Source organism: Poecilia latipinna, unplaced genomic scaffold (genome assembly GCF_001443285.1).
Source record: "Poecilia latipinna isolate Pla-1442-1.1 unplaced genomic scaffold, P_latipinna-1.0 Scaffold591, whole genome shotgun sequence".
NCBI lineage: Eukaryota > Metazoa > Chordata > Actinopteri > Cyprinodontiformes > Poeciliidae > Poecilia > Poecilia latipinna.
The window spans coordinates 95,529-115,658 of NW_015113207.1; the positions used below are offsets into that span (position 1 = coordinate 95,529).

Genomic DNA, 20,130 nt, shown 5'->3' on the forward strand with positions numbered 1-20,130 from the left:
ATTACTATTTAATATGCTTATAAACTTTTGCATACGAATGTGAGTAATATTATATTCTTTGTGTATGCTTTCTCCCTTGTCTCCTTCTTTGTGCTCACAGATTAGAATGACTCATCCACTCAGTCATACATTTGTGATAGACTAATGCCAATAGATCGGTTAGGAAAAGAAAAAAAACCAAAACCTATCCTATAGTGTCTTTGCTGCCGGTCTCCGTCTTTCCCTCCCACACACCCCTCCCTCTCTCCCATCTTCTCTCACCCTGCCACAGCATTTCAGAGCTGCCAGAGGCATTAACAGAGAGCGAATAGACTCTGATTTCACACACAGCACAGGGAGGAGTCGGCATCAATGTGTAAATGCACACATGCACTCTGATGCCCATGCACAGGGAGACAACAGGAGGCAGGCAGAGACTTCAGTTGCAGAATGTCCACTCGCTGCAGTCAGACATGTAGGAAGAGTAGCTGCTCTGCTCGCCGTTCCAGCTCTGTTTCAGTCCTGTAAGCACCTCCCATCCCCCCCAGTGTTCGCTCCCTGGTCTGCGGTTGCTAAGGGGCTGGCTGGAATGACCCGGGTAAGTAGGAGACACAAGGAGATGCACTAGATGGGGCTGCCGGCTGGGAGGACTCTCTGATCCCTGATCCCTCCTCTTCTCCATGCTGACACACAGACAGAAGAGCTCTGATCTACAATACAGATGCATGCCCATATAGGAGGGCACCGTTGTGCAGACCAAGGGTCTTCAACAGGCACAGCTTGAGAGGAGGACCTCCACAGAGACACACAGGTAAGAGGCAGCACAGCTGGATCTGCTCTGTTGGATTTCCATCAGTACTGACTTGTGCAGATGTGCAGGAATTGGCAGTGTGTGTGTGTGTCATTTAATTATCATCTTTGATCCAGGTCTGCGCTTAAAAAGTGACTGATCTGTTTGGTTCATGGTTGTGTTTGTGTGCTGCGCTGCATGACCATTGATTGATAAGAAGATGGGAAGATGGGTTTGTGGATGAGCACTGTGAAAGCATGACGATGGGTAATGTCTCCTGGAGGAGATGCTCTGATATCCATCAGATGTCTACATGATGTCAGTGGGAAATAAGAGGCAGCATAAAAGGGACCAGGAAAGGAAGAAGGAAAAGACTGAAAAGTGCCACATCCTGTTTTAGTGATTGGTCTCGTATTTATTTGAAACTCCTCGGTTGGCGATATCTTCCAAACACTTGGGGCTGTGTTTCTCTGCGTTTCAAGGTAGCTACAAGTACTTATAGTGAAGAAATGTTTGGGGGAAAAGCTCTGAGGGACTTTACAGACAGTGCTAAGGACAGGAAGAGCTCCTGGGTGTGCATACATCAAGCCACGAGAAAGCTGGAAGTTGGGGAGGAAGCCTGAATGTAGACTGAAATTAAGAACAGAAAACCTAGGCTAGGAAATGGAGGTTCAAACAGAGGATTCAAATGATTATCTGCCACGTTACTAAAAATAGAAGGTCTACGAAGACCTTTAAGAGGCTGAAAACAGGAAGAGAAACGGTCTCCAAACAGCATATGTTTATCTCTAATACTGTTCACATGACTCTTAAATGGTTTTCTGGGGGGCGGAGGAGAGTTTCACTTTCTCTGTGAAAGTCAATGGCCACAGCAGCAGCAGCTCCATTCAGAGATTGGCTCTGAACGAATGTGCTTATGCAGAGGTGCCCGTGCTTCAGAGAGATGAGCTGTCCAGTGCTGTTGCACGGTGCATACATCACTAAACACAGAGCTATAGGCACAGGAGGAATCAACAGAAAGAAATCCATTACTTAGATGACTATGGTTTTGTGATTTCATCACATGAATGTGGTTGGTTTGAAGACACTGGACGGGGAGAGAATAGTAACAATAAACACCTTCACTTCTCAAAACAAAAAATGAAATAAAAAAGAAGTTAAGACGGACCAAAAATATCAACCTGTTTTATTGTGGTGTCTGTTTTATTATGATTAGTTGGCGATATACAGGTTGCATTTAAATACTGGAGCATCTTTCGATGATTTGCATCAGCTTGACTCGTCTGTTTGACAGAGTGAATGTCTGAGGAATTATGAGATTTTTTCAGAGATGCTCTTTATACATTATGCTTACACATAAACTCCATCACCATCAAGGAGGGATGAAATTACCAGACAAGATTCATACTTAATTTATGCATTAGTATCCTGAATTAAATTAAGTCTAAAGATCCAAATTAATTTCTGCAATCTTATTGCATGTCTCACTCTGAGGGGCAGCCCCTGTTCAGTTTACTGTCAACTTCTGCTTAGTCATTACAAAGAGCAGAACAGCCCCAAGGTTGCAGGGAATGGAGCAAATTAACACCATTTGCAAAACTGCCTTTGACCTACTCCACACACCTGCCAGCTTCTCATAACATGGCTCATTGAGGCGTCCGGAGTAACATGACTGCCACCGATAAATACCAAGCCAGGGCATGCTTTCAAAATCCAATCAACATCAAAGTGACAAGGTCTGATGCACATGCCAGGAGAACCAGTTGGCACAGGCCAGTAGCTCTGTAGATCTGCATAAAAGTAAAGTAAAAACGAGAAATGGCACAAAATAAAACCTAGAGATTACACCAATTACAGGAAAGAGCATTTAAATGAGGGGAAAAAAATTTAAGTTTTTCATGCTCCGATAAATATTTTGCTAGTAGTTAAGCGCTCGTGGATGGCTTTGTTACAAATAACTTGAGTACTTCCTCCCCAGAGACGAGCGTGAACAGACACAATCAACCATTATGGGTCTTACTGGCTAGAGATTATTTTAAATCTAAATAGTGAAATTAATCTTCAGTAATGTTGAACGAAATGAGTTTTGTCTTGGAATTACAGATGTGGAGTTCAAGGATAAGCCTTGCAGTATTTTATGCATTAATTACCATCATTAAATCTGATGAAAACACCAACTTCTCCAGAAAACTACTAGATATTCAGTCTGGTATTAGTCTGATGCAGCCTGTGTTTCTATTTTACCTAATTGATGCATGTGGGTGATTTGTTGACTCTAATTATATACATATCAAAGGAAGTGAAAATGTCTGCATGAAAAATGACATCTGCCATTTGCAGATGTGTTACAGAGGATCAGTTAGGATAAATGGCATGTCTTTATCTCAGATTAATTGGGATAATTGGTTTATGTGATCTAATTAGAGAGAAAATATATGGTGACTTGCAGAAGCTATCCATACCTGAGTGTATGGTTGTTTCTAAAAGATTTTATAAGAGAAACAAGGTGTCTCTTTAGCCACAGTGGCTCCTCAATGTGTTGGCCAAAAGTGTTAAAGACCTGAGAAATATGTTTAAATATAAACGTTGTTTAGTTCTTTGATTTTGTCATTAGGCTGCAAACTGAACATCTTCCATAAATACGAAATATTTCATTCAAAAAAGTGTTTTATTATGTGCAAAATTTGAAAATGTTACTTTATTTATTTTTTAGTTCTTTAACTTAAGTAAGAATTAAAAATAATTGTTGTAGTAGGTGTTCATACAACTAAAAAAGTGTCATGCAGGCTGTATGGCTACAGACAAAATGTATTTACCATGTATAACGGCAAAATGGCTTTCGTTGTAAATGTTGCGGTAGATCAATGCAAAAACGGCTCGTAGTTATGAAGTAGAATGAAAATTATACTTGGTATGAAAATGTGTTTTAAATGAAAAGCTGAAACTTGTTGATTTGTATTCATGTTTCTTCAGCATTATGTCCTAAATAAATCTAGTGACATGATTGCTTTCTGTGTACAATGCCTCAGAAGTTTGCATGAGAACATAGACAACAAATAGCATCATGAAGACCAACGAATGCATCACACAAGTCAGGGACATCATTGTAGAACAGTTTGACAAAGTGATACTCCAAGTTTTGAACATCTTGCATAGCGCTGCTCAGTATGAAGAGAGCGTGGAACAACTGCAAACAGTCCATCCAAACCGATGGCAGGGCAAGGAGAGACGTAAATAGAGAAGCAGCCAAAGAACAAATTATAACGCTCGAGCTCCTCTTGAGATCCACTAGTCAACAGGTTTTGAAAAATTTTCAAATGAGTAACTATTAGTGGTGTACTCCAAAAATCTAGTGTTTATGTAAGAGAAGCAGGAAGGAAAACCAAAATACATAGACAGGGCAAAAAAGGAAGAAAATCTCTTAGATGCTGCAAAAGACTTGAGACTGGGATGGAGGTTCACTTTCCAGGAAGATAATGACCATAAGCATACAGCCAAAAAATATGTTTACATTAATGTTTGAGAATGGGACAATCAGAGTCCAGACCTAAATCCAGTAAAAAAAAATTCTCACAGTACTTAACATAGATTTTCAGGCTTAAATCAAATCTGACCCAGCTTGAGCTATTTTCCAAATACAAATTTACAAAGAGTCTCTAGATGTGCAAAGATGTAGAGAACCAACAAAAGACTTGCAGCTGGACGTTACAGTAGAGGTGGTTGTATGCCAAACATTTCAGATTTTTATTTGCCAAAGATTTTTTTAAAGCCATTTGTTACTTTGTTTTATTTATATTATTTTAGGGATCTTAAAAAGTTATAGTTTTACTTCTTGTCTTGAGCTAAGATTAAATAATAAAACTCATTTCCTATATCTAAAAAGATAGGTATCTAATTTGATACATTAATCTAACACTGTATGCAAAGGCTATGTTGTATAGTGGTTCTGCAGAAACATCTACGATTATTCGGATTTTGTTTTGTTTGACTGAATCAGATGTCGTTAAAGCCAGAGTATTCCTGAAATGAGACCTTTTATACTTTTCACTCCATTTACCAACACACATCTCAGAGCGGTCATGTCCAAAGTTAAAGGACATCATGTACTATGATGATGCTTTAAAGGTTTGTTATGTGTAACGTCAGATGGGCTGCAAAGATCCTGAATACAGGAAATAAAAAGGGAGGTAGTTAGAAAAGGTTTTAACCTGATGATGGGCCGAGGCATTACTGTGTGTTGCTCCTCTAAATGCCGACGTGGGTTTTCACTTTGCGCTCAATGTTTCACAGTCCAACAACATGTATGAGAAGAAACTGGTGACTAATCTGGCAGTATGTGTGAGTGACAGCATGACAGGTTCAGTGTCAGTCTGTGTTTAACTGATGGACAGATACTGCAGTAAAGGAAAACAAAGGTAGAATCTGATGCCATTACAGGTTAAAATATTGTGCTAGGTTAAGACTATTAAGGACAAGATGATAGACTAAATAGGAACTAACATTCCTGTAACTGGCTAACGTGTCAGAATGGGCGTAAAATAAACGAATAACTCGGCAGCAATAAGGTTTAGGGAAAAAAAGTTTTTGTAAAAGAGTTCATTGTGGGATCAACCACAGACTTTCTGGACATACTGAAACATTCTGCCTCATAAATGTTACAACTTCAGTGCCAAACTGTACATGGCACAGTTATGCATAACTGCATGAGCTACTCGCACATGGCAGCAACCGCAACAATACTTAATCGTGTGCTATAACATGCAGACACTCCGTCTCTACTAATGAAGATTCCCTCATGTCTGCTATGAATGCTTAAAGAAGCTGCAGATGATTACGGATCGACCTGTTTTCTGATTGAGCTTATATTTATTTGATCATTGACCATTTTAGTTTTATCCTCAGACTGTCTTTAAATCATCCGAGTTACTGTTTGCTGGGAAGCATTTTAGTCTTGCACTTGTACAGTTGTAGGTACAATTCCAGTTTCTTAATGGCACAGGTTGATGTGTTACTAGGCAAAACACTTTACTCCAATTTGCATGACAATCTGTGTATTGGAATAAGGAGGTGTGCACATTTTTAAATCAAATTGGGTGCATGAGTCAGTTTGTGTGGCCAGGGTTACTGTTAAAATGCTGTAGAAATTAAACCTATTTGCAAAATCTAGAAAGAAAAGTTTAATGTTCGGTTGTGATTTATATCAGTCTATTTTCTTTAGCAGCAGCCTCAGTTCTCGACAAACAGCAAAGAGAGCCATGTGTTTATCCTTTACATATATTGTCTGTTGCAAGAAAACATAAATACCTACTGATGCGTTACAATTTACTATTGCAGGAATTTTTTTCTTAAGCAACAAATTGATTTTGCAGGCTCAGAAACTGTTTAAATGATACATATGGGATCAATAAAACTGATTAGATATTGGCTTCTTTACTACGACATGTCAGACTAGAGTAATTCAACCACAAACAAAGTCAGAGGTAAAAGGCCAGGGGTCGGTATAACAAAGAAATGGGATTGATTAAATGCTATCATAAAGGGAATGCATTTTACATACAGGACAATGCTAGAGCTCATGCTACAGTAAAATCTGTGCTATGATGAGGATCGATAGATTGATAGATAATTCCTCCCAATCATCTGAGGTAATGTATATGTGTGTGTGTATATATACATATATATCACGTTCACTCTCGGTTGTGGTCACCCCTGACAACCATTGTTTTCTGATGCTGTTTCTGAGGGGGAATCTTGCAAGCTGGCGATCAGACCTGAGACAAACACGAGACGGGCAAAAACGACAGCAATAAACTGAAGGTGTTACTAGAGTGATAAATATTTAAGTGACTACAATTATATTAATTGGTCTTCTGTGCCAGCAGATTTATGTTTCATGGGAGAGCAATGCCATGTGGAGTTTTTGCTTAACTTGGCCAAAATCCCAAATAATCAACTGGGGGGAAAAAAAAGAAAAATAAGAGAACACAAATTTGAAGTGAATCCAAACGATAAATTTACTATTTGAAGACTAGATTGTACGAGCTGTGGGTGTGTGTTTTGGTCAGCTGTCGTCGGCCACATTTAGCAAAACAGTCTGTCTTTTTTACAAAAGTGTAACCACACTTTAACTTAGCTGCAAACTGTCCCTGGCTAATAGACAACTTCACACCATCTCTACAGCCTTCCCTGCTATCCAACCAGAAACATTTCTACCTCAACAACACGCAGAGCACAGGTACATTAGATACTAATGAGACGTAGCATGATGCTGGAGAATCATTTTGAAAATCACTCGATGGTGTGAAGCCTCATCAAAAACTACCAGAAAACTGACTTCCCTTTGAAGGTTTGCTGACTTGTTAATCCAGTTTTGATACCCAAAACTTTGTCACTGAACATTCAACGTCATCTGTTGCGTTGGAAAAATATGTGCAAATCTCTGTTTGGTCTTTAAAGTTATTTCACCTCCTCCACTTACAGCACTTGTTACATCATTGTCTGCAAGAACCACCAGAGCTCCAGAACTCAATTTCAAAGAAAGCTTCGAATGGAATAAAATACCAAAAAGTGTAATGACATACGAGCATTTTATAATTTTCTACTTAAAAGTATGGCTCCTAGATAATCAAAGTGCAGGTACTGATCATGTGATATTATTTTTATTCTGCTTATTTTATGTATCGTTTTTAACATGATAAGCTTTTGCGCTATACGGCTATTTATTATTCTTTTTAAATTTGTAGCTTGGCTTTTTAGATAAAAATGCTTTTTATTTATTATCATCATTCTCTTTTCTTTTGGAAGGTTGTTCATTTGTTTGCATTGCGCTGTAATACATTACATTTATATTGATTGCACGTTGAGGGACTACAGATGAAAACTAGTCATTATGACCAACTCTGGCATATTATGTGATGTGCAGTGTCCCTTCTGAAATAAATGAACAACAGTAGGAATCTATAGCTTCTCTGCATGCATCATAAATACTAAATCCGCCTCAAGATGTTTATGTTTTAGCACAGCCATATGTCTCAAACTCCCATAAAAATTTCTTATACTTAGCTGCACTTTCATGTCAACCGAGTCCTCCTTCTATGACTTGGGTTTGGGTTTATGCGTGTGCTGAGAGGAGCAGCTGTCAGCCAGTGTGAGTTGCGCCACTCCTCGTGTTGTAATGTAAAAAAAAAAAAAAAAAAAAAAAAAAAAGTAACATTATGATGGCTCCGAGTATCTGTATGTTGAATATAAAGTCTTGACAATTGTCAAACATTGATCCGGATTTGGATATAGACCCAATTCACACCTTATGTCTGGGCTGGAACTCTGCTATTTGGAAGAAACTGGAACATGTATATAGCAAACCTATAACGTCGATCAATTATAGACAACATTTAAAGCAAAGGGTTCGCAGTCATATTAAATAAATTATGATTTGTTCCGATGATGCTCAAATTAAAAGCATTTTTTGAAAAAGCAGAAATTCAACATGCTTTTCATTGAGCTCATATTTCTGTATAGTTTTTTTTTTTTAATTGGTCTAACATAATATTGTAATCAAATATAAGTTTTCAGTAGCTGCACACGGAAAATCATCATTAATACAAAACAAGGGCTTGAGATCAGTCTGTGTGTAATTAATCTATATAATGACTTTCATTTAGTGAATATTTGTAATGAAACATATACATTTTTCAGTATTATTCTAATTTATTGAATATGACTGTAGTTTGGCCCCCACATGATTAATTAGAACAGCAAAGAAAAAAAAAACACAAGCCAAATTATTAGGACAGCTACAAACTTCTTGTACAGTAGCTGCAGCATGTGCCAAGTTAGGCAGTCCTTCAGAAATAAATAATGCAGCTACGCATATTTTTAGTAAAGTGTTGTTTTAACATTATAGTTAAACAGTGATGGAGTGGAGAATACCGTCGAGAAACGTTCAGAAGACAAAGCCTCAGTCACTGTCAACAGGAACAACATCATCCTCATTATTCAATGCGCCATTATTGTGGAGTGAAGTAGAGCACACAGCAATTGCTGTTATACAATACTAATTAAGTGTAACATGAATTTCAAGTGACCATCACAATTTAATTAAATTAATACATTTTGCTAAATCAAACTTTGATTAGATACTAATCTGTAAAATGAAATGCTGAATATCAAAGGAAGAATAAAATGAAAATTTAAAAAATGGACTTGGATGTGCAGTTTATGCAGTTTGCAGAAGATAGACCGTCTATCTTTTAACACAGGTGTTCTGATATTACAGTCTTGTTTGTTAGCTTGAGTCCATTAATTTTAAGTTACTTTGTGTATTAAAAAAAATGAATAAAGTTTAAAATGTGGTTGTAGAAAATGCATCCTAGGTATTGGAGTAAATAGGTTTAGTTTGTATCTGTTATTTATTACTTTAATATCTCTGTACTATGATGGAGTCCTTGTTCAGTCTTATTGTAAGTTAATAACTCAGCCAATGCACACCGAAGCAGAGGAAAGAACATGTTTGTGCCTTCCTTACTGATATATTCCAGGGCTTTTACACTGTAAAGTGTGTGTTTAAGTAGGTGACTTGGAATGTAGAGGAAAAGCACTTAAAGTGGTCAACAAGATTCGAAAAGTGCTACAAAAATTCAGTTTATTCACCATTTAACCCTCGGAGCACAAAGTGGGAAGGGGATGCATAAATTACGATGAACCCTCATCGACAAAAAGCTTTTCTACAGCATCTACAAAATTCTCTTGCCAAAACTATATGGCTGAACATCCATCAAAGATAAAATGCAATGTGCTGTGAAAGACTCAGGGTCAGCAGCCATTTTGGGGGATGTACGCCATTCTCTGTGAGAGATGTGGGCATAACCAGCAACACTAGCATTGATGAACTCCTGGAATATTCACTGATGAAGCAACCATCTGTTTGCTTAATAACCATTTTATTTCAGCATTGTAACATTGCATTCTGTAATAATTAGGCATGAGCAAGTTACAGGTTTGAAGGTGTATTGTGATGTTAAAAAGTCACGGTTTAAAAGCACTAAAATTTTCTGTCATGCTCTTCCTGCTGTATAAGCATTTTTTTTTATGTCTGATCAGAGACATAAATTGCCTGAATTCTGCAAGTTCAGGCAAGTCGCCTCCTATCGTCCCCATCTAAAACGAGTGAAGTCTGCTATGTGGAAATACTTAGGCTACTGTAAGATGACAGATGGTAACTTGGAGGAAGAACATGCAAAACGTGCTTATGGACATTTTTAGGTGGTGGCATCTCAAACATCAAAGCACGTGCAGGGGCACACCACCAGTCCCTATTTGCTAAATTAAATTAAAGTTCATGCTGTCTTGAAATGAACCATCTACCGTTAGCATCTGGCATTCGTAAAACAAATATCACCATGTTACCGTGGCATATTATGCTGGTCACAAGTTCTCTGCCTGAGTGTTTCTAGAGTTGCTGGGTTGTGTTTTGGATTAATTTTAAATGGAAGGCGAAATTACCGAGTGCTTCACCGATTCAGCGTTCGTTAATTTTAATTACCACGAGTTCTTTAGCTGAAAGCGCATTTTGTACATGCATTCATTCTTATGGTTTGTTGTTTCTACGTGCTTAAAATTTATATAAACTGATTTACGTCGAACTCCGTCTCGAATCTCAAGCAACAATAAAAACTCCCACTGCGATACACTTTTTCTCCCTCTTGATTAAAGTATGTTTTAGAACTACATCCACTGCTACGATAATCTTAGAGGCTTCACATTTTTACAGTTTTTAGCTGATTCAGTCTGTTTCCAAGGCTTGGATTAAGTTCCGGTCCCTGACGAAAAGAAACACTCAGTGAAGATCTTCACTGGCACAAGCTTTTTGAATATGAATAGGCTTAATCCATGCCTGGGAAACAGAGCCTTTGAATATTGACTAGAGCTTAAGACTTTTATTTGAGTATGTGCAAACATCTTTCACTGTACACTGCATAAATCTTTCACAAATACTCCACAAAGCAACTGAGATCTTACCTTTAAACACTTTCATCAACTCAATCTGTTGTCCGACATCCTTCCGTCAGACAAAAAGCCTATTGATTACATTTTTTTTCCCTAGCAGAGGGACACATGCTTAAGCTTTCTAATAAACAAAACAATCTGGCCTTACTTCAGGGATTGCTAAACCTTCCCAAAGCCTCTTGTTACATTTAATTGTCTAGCAGGTGAAAACTCTAAATATGTTGTGGATACAGATCTCTGCAGAATTCTCTAACAAGCTGTCAAACACTAGATTGCATCAGACTTAAATCAGACGTGGCTCTGTGAAGTAGAACCAGCACAGCCGCTGCAGAAAGTGAAGCTCCTCCAGACTCCCCTATATCAAAGCTTTCAGTGACCCTGCTGGTGGTTGACTCACACGGCACAGATTTTAATAAAATCCTAGAAGCATGGTATGACACAGTACTTTATGTCTGGTCTTTTCTTCTTTTTCTACAAAAGCTTTAAAACTGTTTTTGTGTGTGTGTGTGTGTGTGTGTGGTGGATTTCTCTGTTCAGAGGATCAAATGTATGGTATATTTTATGTAAACTTTAACAAGCAGGTAGATGAAAGAGAAGTTGGGTATCTGTGCTGCTTTTCCAGCAATGCAACCCACTGCAAAGTAAATTCCAATAAAAAATAAAAAAAAACATTTAATCTTGTCTTTTACACAAGTTTTGATCACAAGGCTTCCTTGAACAAATAATGTCCAATAGTTTTATGTTCTGAGCAAAGGAAAGTTACTCTAATTATGTCCTATTTGAAACAGAAAACTGCATTATTCTCTAACCTTTAAAATGATGCGTAGCGCCCACATTTCCCACCAAGGTTGCGAGCATTATGTCACAATCAATCAAGTCCAGAAAGACAGAAAAAATAAACACTGAAAGCAAAGTGACAAGTATGAGGTGAACTCCTCAAATCACGACTTATTTTATCCTTTTTTTTTTTTTTTATTATTATTATGTGTAACAGTGTTTCAAATGTTTACTCTCTCTCTCTGCATAGTAAGAGAGACGGGGTAGTCGGCTGCTTTAGCATTTTAAAACACGGCTTAAGTGCAGTGGTACTACATAAGTATGCTGCGGGCATTCACAGTTAGGTATTGCACACAAACACCAAGACAATACACCAGAACATAAAAAACACAGTCACCCAAACTGAGGTGACAGCAAGATTTAGCTGTTTCAGGCTGTTACACGACATAATTAACATCATCTGTCTTCATGACACCAATATAAACTTTTATGGCAAATTCTGATTTTTTTTAACCTTTTTTATATGCTTTTGTTGTCCTGTGTCCATTTATGCAACCATGGATTGCTGCAACTGTATTTCGCCTTTTACGATGGAAGGTGCAATAGAAAGAAAATCATCATTATAAAAGTTATCAAATATCTTACAACAAAAATCTGCTGACTTGCATGTGGGTATGTTATTCAGAAGTGAGTCAGGCTAGATCGCATCACTTAAAGACTTAAAACAACTCAAAAACAAAATTATCATGTGGAGTCTACTTAGGCATTTCTTTTTTTTTTGTTTCCAAAATTTATTACATAAACACTTGTGCTCATGTGTGGTGATTAAATACAAATCTACCGTTTCCACTGCATGTGTAAAGTTAATTTCCCCCAGACTCTGTGTGTTTGTATAAGATATAATTTAAACTCAGTTTTATGTTCTCCTTCAGCTCTTCCATATTCCGTAGTCAGACTTGCCTTTTTCACATCTAGCAATTTATCCTCTCTGCCCAAAAACTGCAGCCACATTCAGTCATTGTCAGAATGTCCCATTGCAGTAAGTTTCTCTGGAGTTCTGTGTGGGGTTGTTGTGTTGATTGGTCTTTGGTTATTTTATCAAAGACACATAGTTACAGTTTTAACATTGAGACTGCATGTACACCACATTCAAGCATGAGTAATTTATCTAAATTTGTAGTATATATACCTGAGGCAGATAAGGAATGGAGTTTCACTTGTTTGTTTTTTTTTTAGTAACTTTGATCGCAGTGGTAATATGAGCAGCGCTGACAAAGAGTATGGGGCTTATTATTTGTACATTAAAGTGTGATGTGTAAATCGTTAAGTTAAAAATTATGTCTTAATTTAGAGATGTATTTAACCTTTTTATGCTTTCAATCTATCCTAAAATAGATCAGTTTAGCTTCCTGTTACAAATCTACAAACTGAATTAAAACATAGTAAACTTTTAAATCATATACATTATTTCAGTCAAAACATATATGGACAAAGAACATATTGTTTGACATATTGCTTTGAATTAAAAACGCTAATTGAGAATAACTAGCTGTGGATATTGGCTAATTAGCTTGAGAAAGCTAACACTAGCATTAGCAATTCTTAGACTATAATTTGAGTACGTTTGTCAAGCATGGGAGAGCTAGCACTTTTGTTTTTAGTATGCTTACAGAATCCTCTGTTAATCATCATTTACACAAAACATTACACAGATCTGCTATTAATTATAAAAGAGACTGTCTTGGTGTAAACTATATGGCTAATTTATTATTGTACTGTGACATTTTATTCTTTGTTTTGGGGGGTGACTCACTAAAATTTGGACATTAATGATGTTGTAAAACAGTAAGGTAAAGTAAGGTTATTTTATTTATATAGCACATTTTCAGCAACAAGGCAATTCATAGTACAAGAGGACAATAACCCACTTGTCAGTGATATACTACTGAGTCTTTCACCAGAACTTTGAAAAGATACATTTGTGAGCAGTAAAACAAATTAGCATACATTAAACACTGAAATCTTTATCTGTGGTTTGCTGCTCACATCGTTTTTACTGTTGCCTTGACACGCTCATAAAATCTTCTTCAGCAAAACAGGCTGCAACACCATCTGTAATAATCATCTTAAACCTGGTAATTTTTTTAATATTTAATTCATATTTAAGTGGATTCATTAAACACATGGTCCACTGTGTGCTTTTATACTTATTGGTGTTAACATTTCATTGTATCTTGCTAAAGTAGTGCTACAATATAAGAAAGTTAAAACCAGCCAAATTGAAAACAAATCCATGCTACCACGGTGTTGCCTCAAAGAAAAGCTGCTTTTCAGACAGGAAACTCTTGGTACCTTTGATTTGTTGGAGTAAATAAGGCTGAGGATTCCTCTCAATCTGGTGCTGGAGTCTCTCTGCTGAGATCTGTGAGGTTCTTTGATGTGCACGTTGCTCGCTCCCTGAAGCAGTACAAACCGAAGATAAAGCTTTTGCACATGATACAGCCCTTCACTTCAAAGGTCTAAAAATTAATGCACAGGTGTGCTCAAATGTTGCGATAAGTCTACACATTTTAATGCAACCGTTAGTAAAAACACTTCTGTTCTTTTTTCAAAGAACATGTAGATTAATTGAAAAATACTTGTCAATACTGTAAATACTACTGACACATTTGAAGTATTTGAGTTTCTACTGACAGAGTATTTCTAATGCTGTCAAGTAGGATGTGAGGAAATGCCTAGTTTTCAAAATCATAGATTTAATTTGTTTTTATCTTTTGTAGATTTTGTTGCCATCAAATTGTTTTTATAAAACTGAGAAATAGGACATTTAATGTAGACGGTTTATGAAATACACACTGAATTTGATTAACACCTAAAAAAAATAAATAAATTTTAGTGTTTACATTCTTATTTATTCTTCTATACAGAAGGCCGATAATAATTAAGGTTAAAACCTTTTTTTATTTTTTAAGAAGATGCAACAGTGCATTAAGGAGTGTCCTTTGTGCAGAATGACAGTGAGCAACAGCAGTTCAAAGTTAGACAGTAAAGCCTTTTTTAAGCCACATCCACACAGATCAGATTTTACAGCATGTACTTCATTATTACCAATATCCATACAAACTAAGCAGATCTCAGGAAAAAATCTCAACTGAGCATTAAGACCTGCTGTGTGAACAAGTCTAAAGAGTGCAACATTATCAATAATATTATCAACGGTGTTGTATTTCAGTGCTTCATCCTATCAAACACTTAACCGATGTCACTCTTGGCGTTATTTTTTGCCAAGTAATTATGTCCATGTGTGTCCAGGTTATTGCGGAGACTTTCTCTCATTATTACATCAGTCCAGTCAGGTGGTGAGCTCTTACAAAAGTCAGTCCTTATGGGTAGGGTAACCTTGCTTAGCAACTCAGAAACCTAACGGTGTTGGGTTTACATTTCCAGCCACTAAAGTCCTTCTAATAATTAAAAAGATGGTTTAGACTATTGAGGCAGTTTTCTGTTGATATTTGTCTGTTTATGTCTCTACCCACTGAAGAAATTCAACTCATGGCAAAACAGACTAAAAACAACAATGCCGTTTCAAACAAGCCATCATCTCATCACTTGTGGATGATGACATTGTGCCCATTAAAAAGCTGATTGGTTTAATCCAACAGAATTCAAAGCAGCTGTTTGCCACTACTTGGATTCAGCTCATGCAAATAATGTGCCAGTTTTGTCTCAGACATGACTTGCGTATTTCTTCTCATGGGCAGGAGTGGCCGATGTCTCTGCTTATTTAATTCTATCGAAAGAGAAAGCAGAAATATTGAACGTTATTTTGCTGTAAAGCTCCGTGTGGTGCAAGCCACTTGAAAAACATGACACTTCATTTTAAAACCATTTATCTTCTGTGTTCTGTTAGCACAACGAAACATCTTGAAAACGAGGCTTTCACTTTGTTTTAGGAACACCGCCATAAGTCTCTTTATTCCATCTTCAAAAGGAATGGATTTCTTATTGAGCTGCAGTCCTTTGAACATCTTGTCATACTGGGCCACACCTTTGATAAATCCTTAATATGGACAACGATCCGTTTCTTTTACCTTACCCCGTCTAGGTGCACCAAGTTTGATATTCTTTCTGCTGACTCTTTGCTCTGCTTTACAATTTAACCTGCTTGTTTGTTTGTTTTACAGATCTGCCAGTGTATTGGATTTAGGATTGTTTATGTTTGTTCTAAAATCAAATTATATGTTTTTTTGCTTGTTTTTTTTATTTTTTTTATCTTTACCTAGAATCAATTTCACTCTGAATTCAGGAGAAGTGTCTTGGCACAACGGAGGTCATCAAAGCCATTGGCACATTTATAATGGAGACTGAATGTAATTTTTTCCCCCCACTGGGTCAGTCTAGCTTGACTTTAGCTGCTTCCTGGTAGAGCAAACTTTTCCTGAGTAAGAAATTCAGCTGCAAGGTTGAGATAACCGTGAACCATCATTAAGGTGGGTCACGGCTCAAGAGCTTTTGTATTTTCACGCATTATCTTTGACACCTTTGCATTGTTATGCCTTACTTTTTCTTTTTTTTTTTTTTTTTAAAGATTTATATTTACAAATTTGAATTTAGCTTTTTTTTCTACAAGCTCCACCACCCAAGACAGTCAACTAGAACTGCTTTGGAATAACAAATTCTGCCCAGATGATTTATTTAAATCAGACAGCATACATTTCATACATTTGTGAGGCGTTATGAAATCTTTGAGACAGCCTGAAACAAGATGTTGCACTTCTTTTATCCCGATGGTCATATACATCCTTTACTCACTGGTAAACAAGCAAAAAAAAAAAAAAAACAACCTGTATTGGCACTTAGAGAAAGACAGATGAAACACTTTTATCTCCAACTGGGAATGCTCCCAGAGCTCTGCTGTTTTAGGAGGCCATTTTGTTGCAGGGTCTTTTTTATCATTTAGTTTGTTTCTGTCTTATCTCATTTACCTAGGTGATAAAAATCCACTGCTTCTTTCAGGCTGGTGCCTGGCAGTGAAGGCTGTCTGTAAAGGATTCTCTGCACCCAGTAAAATTAGGTGTGTTCCTTTATAATTTATCTACTTTTAAGCAGGGTTTTTGTAATTCTTATTTAGTTGCCTGATTTTGTGAAACAGGGACTGGGAAGATCTGTAAGGTATGTTGTGAGAAGTACTTCTTTGACGCCTACTGAATTTAAAGTAGTTTTGTTCAAGGTTGAGTAAGTCCATTTTTGTGTAGCAGGAGCCATTTTGACACCATTTGGTCCATCGTGTCCAGACCAAGATGTAGCATGTTTGATTTTTGGATATGTGCACAGTAATTTTAGGTAATTAGATACGTTTATTGCATCACATTAACTCACTGATGGTGATTCATTTGCCGACATTAACAACTAGGCCATGCTTGGTTATTTTTTCTGTGTGTGTTCACAGTGTAAACAATACATGGGAGAGTGATTGTGGTTATCTTTGGTTTCCCTCTGTTGGGAAGGGCAACAAGCAGGATGATTTGGAGGCACAATTTCTACATATATGTGCAAATCTTCAATATGACAATTTAACTTGGAATTTTTGCTTGAACCCTTTCATGCATGAATTATAATCCTTTGTCAGGATTTTTTTCCATTTTTTTTATTTTCTTAAGGCATAAAAAAAAAGGTAGGAAAAAAATGTAAAAACAATGTTTATTTATTTTTTAGGAGATCAATTGTAATTTTCTCCAAATTCAAACTAGATATTTGAAAAAAACATAAGTAGTATTGTTCTTTAGGGGTCATCAGATGTCACAATATTTTTTATTCTTCTTTTTATTCTCTTTCTAAGATTGCAACTTTCAGCTTCATCTGGTACCGGAAAATTCAAATGCATGTATGTGTGATTGTGATCGTGCATAAGCATGCTCAATTAAAGCAGGCCAAAAGGTTGTATTACTGTAAGTCTTTCCACCCTTTCTCATGCACAGAGATGCTTGTGCACACACACACTCTCTGAAACACACAGATAAAAGCCTCACTGACACCGTAATTGTGTGGAGGTACATTCATTCTCTTCAGGGATGGCTAATTTAAATTTTTAATGCATTCAAACTCTGAGGAAAATAGAGAAGTGGCTTCACTGAATCCATGTGGGTCTCCAACCCTCCCACACCTACATTTCCACATCCCAGAGGAAAGGATGCAGCCCCGTTCAAAACTATAATGTAATTGGACATACTAAATGTTACATTATGCAGAATGTGTCCTCTTGTAAATAGCACTCCGCTGTGCATGAACGATTGATTTGAACCAAAACAGCCGTCTTGACTTCAATTCCCCTGCCACTTGTCAACTGATATTTCGCAAATGTTTTTCCATCTGTTCATGTTATGAAACTGTGATTTGACAACATTTTAAGATTTTTGTGTGTTTATCAATGAAATACACATTTATCATCCCATTTATTACTGTAAATCCATTAGTTTTGTCTTCAGGTACTAATGGAAAAGGGATTAATTTCTGTTTCCAAGAAGAAAAATGGATACAAAGTATGGATGAAATTTGACAAAAAAGAAAATGCATCAACCGCATTGTTTTTGAGCAATGCCTCAACTTTTCCAATATTATCTGGCTAGAATAAAATGATAGATTCCCAGTAACTGAGGCTTTATTTAGTATAGACTAAGTATTTAGTCTGGTAAATATGTTAACTGTAATTATTACGACTTATATTGATTCTCTTTTTCAATATATGCATATATTATATACATACATACGGATGGATCTTTTAATGAATGGGTTAGAGAATAAAATCATGAAATTAAAAATTTCCCATACTTTATTTTCCTTCCATATTTTTTCAGAACTGGAAAACACTTTAGTCTGACGCTAGACTTTCTCCAGTCTATGCAAGAACGAGAAAAATAACTGTTTATTTTCCAGTTATTCTTCTCGTAAGATTAAAATATACATTTCGGTGTTTAATTCAGTCTCCACCTAAAACACCTACGTATATAAACATAGTCTCCTCCAAAACAAATTGGAAGTATACAGACTTTACAGCCAGGTTTTTGGTCTTGAGTATTTATGTAAACATTAGTCCTGGTTTTGCTTATTTAAACATAAATCCTTTCCTAATGCTCTTTCAGCACAAATGATAATCAACCAAATCCACTGCCCTCATTAGGCGCAGAAATGCATTCTGAAGTTAATTTTAGGCAATGTAAGACTTAATCAGAGTGAATTAGTCGGATGAAGAGAGGATCTGGTTCCAGTCTTATTAGTATGAAATCAACCTTTTGTGTCTGACAAAGATTCCTTGCAGCCAAGAGAAATAATCACAACCATGAAGTTTATAAAAAGTCGAAGAAAGGGGAATAAAGTGTCATCTGATTAACAAAGAGCGATAAAGTAATTCTATTTCATAGTTTTTTCTGCTTTAACACAAGAGATTTAATCGTGTCAAAGCTCTTTGAATCTTTAAACTGCACTTTGTCATTAACACAAGAATTTAATTTATGATTGCAGGTCTCACAATGTTGACGTTTCCTCATCGTTTGCATCATCATGGAAATTCCCACATACATGATCGGTGATTTACAGTCTTTTCAATGTCTTCTGACTGAGCAAATACTTGCATGGCGAAAGCAATGAAATATGTTTTTACCAAAAACAGAATCTACAAATGGGGGGTAAAGCATAGATAAAACTCTAGCCTCATTTTCATAAATGGTCTGGGTTCAGTCTGGTCAGTATGCTGCACCATGTCACTGCATACCGAGACACTTGGCACAGGCTACTGCAATGTAGACAATGCTACAGTGAAAGCTGTGAGTACACACACAATATCCAGTTTTCATGGGTTTCCCAAAAGCAGAAAATTGGGAGGGTTTAGGACTAGCTTGTCAAATTCAACACTACAAGGTAGCAGATTGTTGGCTTGATTCTTACTAAACTCACACACAATTGTTTTTCTTTCCATTTTTCTTGCTTAACCTACATGAGTATGACTGAATGCTCAGTTTCAGCTTAAACAAAATTCAGTCATCCACATTATATACATTTCCCTGTTTATTCCTGCACATTATTACCTTGAGTATTGAAATTCACATGAAAATAATAAAGGGTGTTTATCTCTTCAAAGAGGAAGGGCAAGCAAATCCATCTGTAAAAATATATCTCCACAGATGAAAGAGGACCCAAAGTTTCTGACTAGAACAGTTCCCACAGTAAAAGAACTGTTCACTTTAATGATTCTTTTACAAAGTAGTTAAGGTAATGGTGCTCACTGTATTACATTTTTACGTATTTATATTCATATTGTTGGAGCTTTTACGGTATTTGCACAAACATTCCTGCTTCTTCACTTTTTTTCATATTTTGTTCAACCTCAGACTTCAGCGCAGTTTTTAAGATTTGTTTTTGCTTTGTACTGAAAATCTAAAAGGTGTGGGTCGCATTTGTTTTTGACCTCCTTTACTGTGATACCACTAAATACAATACAAGATTTGTGTGAGAAGAAATGTGTGTAGATTGTGTTTAGCTTCAAATATATTTTGTATAATTTATAATTCTATACAATCCACATG

At 36.6% G+C, this 20,130-nt stretch overlaps 1 protein-coding gene across 3 annotated transcripts in view; it reads left to right on the plus strand.

The window, feature by feature from the left end:
- The first annotated feature begins 286 nt into the window (after positions 1 to 286).
- The window catches only part of frmpd3 (FERM and PDZ domain containing 3), a 101,968-nt gene continuing 82,124 nt past the window's right edge, over positions 287 to 20,130 (plus strand). For 2 of the 3 annotated variants that reach the window (XM_015042478.1, XM_015042476.1), the window contains exons 1-2: positions 288 to 577; positions 674 to 790. The gene's annotated coding sequence lies outside the window, so the exon portion shown is untranslated. Of the gene's footprint in view, positions 578 to 673; positions 791 to 20,130 lie in introns of all 3 variants that reach the window. The other variant, XM_015042475.1, reaches the window with a different exon arrangement.